The 6,693-nt window shown below is 40.6% G+C and overlaps 1 long non-coding RNA gene across 2 annotated transcripts in view; it reads left to right on the top strand.

Annotated features, from left to right (window-relative positions):
* Positions 1-5,827: 5,827 nt before the first annotated feature.
* Positions 5,828-6,693, top strand: part of LOC116780461 — a 49,144-nt gene continuing 48,278 nt past the window's right edge. For both annotated transcript variants that reach the window (XR_004354484.1, XR_004354483.1), the window contains exon 1: positions 5,828-6,035. This is a non-coding gene — a long non-coding RNA (uncharacterized LOC116780461). The remainder of the gene's footprint in view (positions 6,036-6,693) is intronic.

The following is a 6,693-nucleotide window of genomic DNA, read 5'->3' as shown; positions in this document are numbered from 1 at the left end:
CTGCCATGTCTCTGACATGTAATCATAATAATTACTCTCTATCATGAGGAAGGCCTGGAAACAATAAAATCTTCCATCTGTTGACATACGGTGATGTCTGTACACATTTTTAATCAAGGGTATAGTTTGTCAGTCTGGTGTTGAGCTTAAAAGGTCATTGTAGACCTTTTAATGATATTGATGTTCTTGCTGTGAAGAGGTAACTGAGCACTGCTCTATTTGACACAGAACGGGGCTGTGGCATTAGAGTGGGGGAAAGGACAGATGGTACTTCCTCTTGAGCAATCAGGCAAGGATTTTTCCTTGAAGAGAAAGAGAAACAATCCTTTCCTTCACGCCTGATGTTGCCAGGCTCTTCTACTTGAACTGTGTCGGGGCTGTAGTCCTGCCAACTGTCCCTCAGTAGCATTGATGGAGCAGTCCATACACTTCCTCACAAGGAGATTCAGAGAATTGTCTTTCCTACCTGACTTGCTCTTTGAGGGCTGAGCCTTAGTAAAAATCAAAGTCTGTATGAAAACAGGGGTTAACTACGTTGTGAAAGTTGAGATGCAGTGACTCCAATTAAAATCCTGAATTGTTCGTGTCTGTATCACCGACATCTCCTTGTAACTCTCTACAATCCCAATAGACTGAATACTGGAATGAATTTAGTGATGCAGACATTGGTGGGGTATGGAGTAGCTTTCAGGGTCCAGATGGGATAATTCAACAGGATATCTAACTTCTTTGCAAGACAGTATAGCTCTTAATTGTGTGATTGATCCTTTCTCTAGCTCCATCAGGTAAGCAAACTTTGGTAAGAGCTATATATGTCCTACTTCTGACTTCAGCAGAGCGCTTCATTTCAGCAGTGGCAGATGGAAATTTGAAACTCATGAATTTGGGTTAGTGGTCAGCACAAATCTAAGTCTGAATCCATTGGAATGAGTGGAATTCATGTCACCCAGTAGAATAGCAATAAGCCAAAGTGTGGTATCCAGGGGGGAGTATCATGGAGACAGACTTGTGACAGTGGTGACTGTTACAGCACATCAACAGTCTCACAGAATCTGGTGTTGTTTGTGATGATGCACCTGTTATGGGAGTACACTCTTGAATGGAGGGGTCACATCAATCTTCACTAAGATGTCCACACTTAGCAGCAATTCATGACTGCAAGAGATGTTTAGACCTTGTCAACCCAGTGCAATGGAAACTGTGCAAGCAGTTCAGTGCTGCAAAAAGACACCAATTCAGTTATCAAAAGCAGTTCTGGAAACAGGGTATTTTCTGTACTTGACCTAAGATATTGAAGTGACTGCAGGTCTCTCTTTGCAGTTATAATACCTGAAGCTGTTTTGAAAATTTCTGCACTTTGTTCCACTGTGCAGTGTAGACAGGCACCTAGGTACTAATGTCTCCCTTGAGATGTGGATGAGAATGGTGGTCCTTCCACAGCACTGCTAGGTTTGCATGTGACTTAATGTTGAGCTACTATTCATTTTGAACACCGAAATGTTCCTTTTCTACTACTGGGAGTCTTGAGCCCTCTTGAGTCTTAGTTCACTGTTTGATGAATACGGAATTTAGGCACTTTTATCATCTTATGGTAAAGTCACATTTTGCAGAAATTTTATGAGATTATTAGAGCTCAGTGTAAATTCATGACGATGTTCCCTGTCAAGTTTATAAATCTTGTTAGTTAAGCACAGCTTACATCCAGCCTAGATTTCTAACTCATCAGCCATGCATGGCTTTGACACTCCTTTGACACTCACCCGTTCCAATTGCTAAGACTTCTTTGGAGCCAAGGGCTGGGAGAGAGATCGCTCTGCTGGGCATCTCTAAGTTCCTGGGTGCTATCTAGACAACAGGTGGGGTCTATGTAAATCACATGGAGGTACAAGCTAAGATGCGTTGTCTAACATCTAAAAGGCAGAGGGCAGAAGGGGAGAGACCGTCTTCATACACTGCCTAGTTTCTACACCTGATCTTGTGATTGAACTTAATCCATCTGGGGGCAAGGCAGTCAGGTTAATTCACATCCCCTCCCTTCTGTGGGTGAACCAGCTAATCTCTGACTTTGGACTGAAAGGGGAAAGGAGTGTTTATACCAACTGTTTCAGCAGAGCAGTGGTAGCTAGCAGCTGAGAGTTCAATCAATAGTCCACACCCAGCCAGTTCTGGTAGAGCTGCAAAGGCAGTGTCTGTCCCAGAACAAAAGTAACTACTGCAAGGCCAAACTCAGTAATTACAGCTTCACAAGAATGGTTGGTCTTGGATGTACTCTGAAGTTTATGCAGTTGCTGTACGAATTATTTAGAACGATTTTTTAGAGATCAGAAATAACGGTGTGAATATGATAGCAAAATGCAGTGTTAAATTGCGGTTGAATATTGGCAGGAAAGTTTACTGCACCACCAGATAGGTTCCCTAAACCTTTATTCTGGTGACCTTAAATTCTGGCTATTTTTAGGATTCACAAAGTGTTCTGAAATGAACAAGACAACATTAGGTATGAAAGAGATATATTTTCAGGATGATGGGCTATATGACCTCTAGTTATTAGTAATCATGGAGACACAAGAGCTTTTAAGATGTCTTTCAAGAGATAAAAAATACATGATATATATTCTGTATATCTGCATGGTCCAAATGGTCACTGAAAGGAATAACAAGTTAGATGTGTGCAGCAGGAAAAAAAAAATCATTGCCTGTAAAATAAGAATTTTGTACCTTATGCTAAAATCGTGGCAATTCTTCCTTTTTATGGTGATACACACTTGAAGATACAGTGGGCCTGTTTTTTTCAGAACTGAGTAAATGGGACTTGGGTCAGGTAAATATTAGTTAGCTGCATAGAAAGAAACCAGGTCTGGAAAAGTAGCTTTAATTAGGAAAGAATAAGGCATGGCACTGCATGCCAAATCAGGAGGGGCACACCAAGCACAAGGTTCAGAGAAAGTTCCCTTTCCTGGACTCCCTGGGATGGTTAGAGCTGGGACACTGGGTATCTCAGCTGTGGAGATCCTTATTTCCCACTCAAATGTCTAATCCCTTTCTGCAGCTTGCAAAGCCAGCCTTGCAAGCAATCCCATGGCAAAGATTTCTTCCCGCTATCTATACCCTGTGAGATGAATTGTTAAGCTAGAGTGATTTCCAAGAGCATTAAAAAACGAAGTAGAGCATACCATTTTTCCTCAGCAAAATGTGTACTATATTTGTACAACGTGTTTTCTTTTGAGAGTTTTTTGGATACATTTCAAAGAGAATATAAATCTCAAGTATGTTTTTATTGGTGCATTTGTTTGGCGTCCCGTTGGTCATGTTTTGAGGTGTAGCTCTATCTGCTGAGGTGTTTTATCCTGCATGACTGTGTTGTGTTGCTACAGTGCGGGAAGGTGTTGCCAGACATTGGGAGGATGGAAGCATGAGTTCTTTTGCTTGATGAAATGTTAAGGGTTGAGATCAGGAGGTAAGGACAGGGATGATTATCTATGGTAGTGAGCTGTAAGTTACAAAACAAAAAAATCCATCTGTTTGAGGAGCTGCTGCTTGGTACTGCCATATGTTGCTGTGCGGTGGCTGAAATACAATTTTGCCATCGCCAAGAGGATAAGGAGAGTTTCTGAGAACATGCAGGGGAACAGCTCCTGGCCCAGGTCAGACACAGCCATCCCATCCATGCAACTGCAGCTGCAACACTTAGGGCCTGGTGTGACCCTACTCTTTCAGTGGATAATGCTGTCACCAATTCCAAATGCCCTAATTCTATTGTATAGGATTCTATTCCGAGAGAACATTGTACTGCAGAATTACAGCCTGACTTAGATTTATGTCTAAACCCCATTACACCATTTTGGCAGTGCCAGCAGGTCAATCACCCCATTACACCATTTTGGCAGTGCCAGCAGGTCAATCAAGTGCGTATAAATGGGAGTCAGCATTTTAGGCTGCTTAAAATGAACAAGGAAAGGTCTGGCAGATGAGCAGTGAGTATTTGGGCTGCAGTATTTTCTTTCCTTAATTTTCATTGGCACATTGTGTAATTTATACGGCAGCTTGAGTGTTTGTGCTGCTTTGTAACAGATAAAACATTCCACTAATCATGAATGGAAATAGGATCTGAAGACAGAGACCCATGCAAATGGAGAAGATGCTTCAAACATATAGGAAAGAGAAAAAAAGGTCACTGAAGAAATTAAAGAAGGTATTCAGTGGCATGGAAATGGAATCATGACAACACTGGGACAGACTTCAGGAGATAAGTGTAAGAGAAGGAAGACTGAAAACAAAATTACTTTATTTTGGACAGTTATTCAAGGGGAGAAGAAAATGAAGGATAGCAAATAATTTTGGATGGAACTGGCAGCAGTGGTGGCCAACAGAAAGGAGAGGTTGCCAGTAATGGACAAGTATGTGCTGCTTAAGTCTTTTAAATCAATCACACAGGAAATAATTTCCTCGACTTAAATATGGTAGAGCTGACAGAATTTGGAGATCCTTGCAGAAGCAGGTTGGTAAGAGGACCACAGGACACAGAATTCTGTGTTCTGCTCTGGCAAAGGGAACAAATGAAAGAGTGTAGAATTTCTTTCCATAGCTTGACAAAACAGAGGAGGGATGAAGGGATGGAGAATATTTAAGAAAAACAGTCTGTAAAGAACAGGTTCTCTCTTCCCCCCGACAATCAATATCTAGTGTTTGCCTGTAACAAAAACTTGGATTATAGAGCATTTGCAAAATCCAAATTGTCTTGATGTACTAATCCTGTCCTACTGCTAGAAAAGATGTAGGAAGCAACTCTTCTAAGTAAAACGAAGGCTGCTAGTGAATGTTATGTATATGGCCTCATTGCTATGAAGCCAAAGTGCTGGTGCCATCAATTTCTGTGGGAATGGGCATTTCAGAGGAGTGAAGCTTAGGCTTTCCTTGTCTTGAATGGACTTATATAATTTTTAATAGCTGACCTCCAGCCAGTGTGGTAAGAATGGATATTCCTACAGACATTTACAATGGAAAATGGTGATTGCTTATTGTGGTAGGATATTTACATAACTCTCCACAGATCAGTTTTATTTGTACTAAATCACTGCTTAATGTAATTCAGAGTGCACATGGCATGATTTGCTGTTTATTTGGAACAAAATTTGGATTTTTGTTGTATGTCTCAGATGCCTCATCCTTTCAGAGCCATTCTGAGTATGCTGCCATTGTTCCTTGCTCAGTTTCAAGGGAAATGTCTGGTTTTGATCAGCTTTCTCCCTGTTGTTCTGGTGATTTCTGATTGACAGTTATATTATTTTTATTGATGAGTATGAATGAGAGATCATCTTAATACATTAAAGTTAAATACAGATTGAGGATAGCTCCACCCACATTCAAAACACAGAGGTGTTCAATGAATTCTGTTGTAATAGTGCTGAAAATACTCTGCTTCTATCAGTGTGACTCAGTGCACTCTTTCAAAATAGACTGAAAAGGCTCAAAGTATTTAATTTAACATTTCCTACTTCACTGATCAAAATTAGTTTTGGCTTGTAAACTTAGGTCACCTTAATATTTTCTCACCCTTAAATTTGCTTTGAAGAAACCATAAGGAATCAATTCAAAGGAGATATGTGTCCTAGTTAGAACAGCTGGGACCAATTCATCACTGGATGGGTGTAGTCCAAAACTGTCTATTCTATAGCCTTCCATGCCATTTCCCAGAAACTGTTATCAGTAGAGGCCTGCGAAATAGGAAGATGTTCCTGTCCTCATACCCTTTTATGGAATTCCCCACTCTGATGGAAGGACTGAGCATCCTCATACCCTTTTATGGAATTCCCCACTCTGAGGGAAGGACTGAACATTCCTGCCTGAAATGGAGAATATATAAACTTGGAGTTTCGGAACCTTTTCATCCACTCGTGGGATCCAGAGGAAGACTGCAGGCCACTGCTCTCAACCAGAGTGCAGACCACCGCTCTCGACTGGACTGCAACGACCACTTTTCAACCAGACTGCAACTACCACTCTTGACCAGACTGCAACAGCACTCTCACCAACAGGTTTTTCCCTCTCCTTTTACTTTGGACTCAGGAGGGCCCAAAGAACACCACTCTGTTCATGCCCCAGGGTGCTGGGTTATATATTTGGGGTTTGTGGGTTAAAACCAATTGTTTGTCTGCATAATTGTAATTATTGTGTTATTTTATTAAATTGTTATTCTGACTTATAATCTCTCTTTTGAGCTGAGTTCATTTGCCCTGCTGGTTTACCTTTAAACCAGCACATATGCATGTGATCTATTCATCTTTCAAAATGTTTCCTTTCCAAGAGATGGCCACTTGCTTATCAGGGGAAAGTCAAAGCTACTTGTCATCTGAATGTAGTAATGAAAATATATTCAGCTTAACAAGGAAGAGAAACCGCGTATTGGTGATCTGTTTCACTTTTAAAAATCTGTTTGATTAAATCTTTTGTCAATTCTAGTAAATCAAATAAATGAGACTGAAAGTTTCCTCATGCAAGCCATACTTGCATTTGCTGCCAGCTTTGTCATGTTGACACTGGAGGCTTGGGAATTGTTCATCAATTTTGTCAGTTGTTCTTTCTATCGTAGAAGCAGTATTTCAGTACATGTATTTTTTTAAGTTGTAAAATACGGAATATTCATAAACCCTTTCCCTCCATTCATCATCATGTTAATTGAACGACTAGAAATGT

The sequence above is a fragment of the Chiroxiphia lanceolata genome, chromosome Z (assembly GCF_009829145.1).
Source record: "Chiroxiphia lanceolata isolate bChiLan1 chromosome Z, bChiLan1.pri, whole genome shotgun sequence".
In the NCBI taxonomy this organism is placed as follows: Eukaryota; Metazoa; Chordata; class Aves; order Passeriformes; family Pipridae; genus Chiroxiphia; species Chiroxiphia lanceolata.
This window is presented reverse-complemented; position numbering and strand designations above follow the sequence as displayed.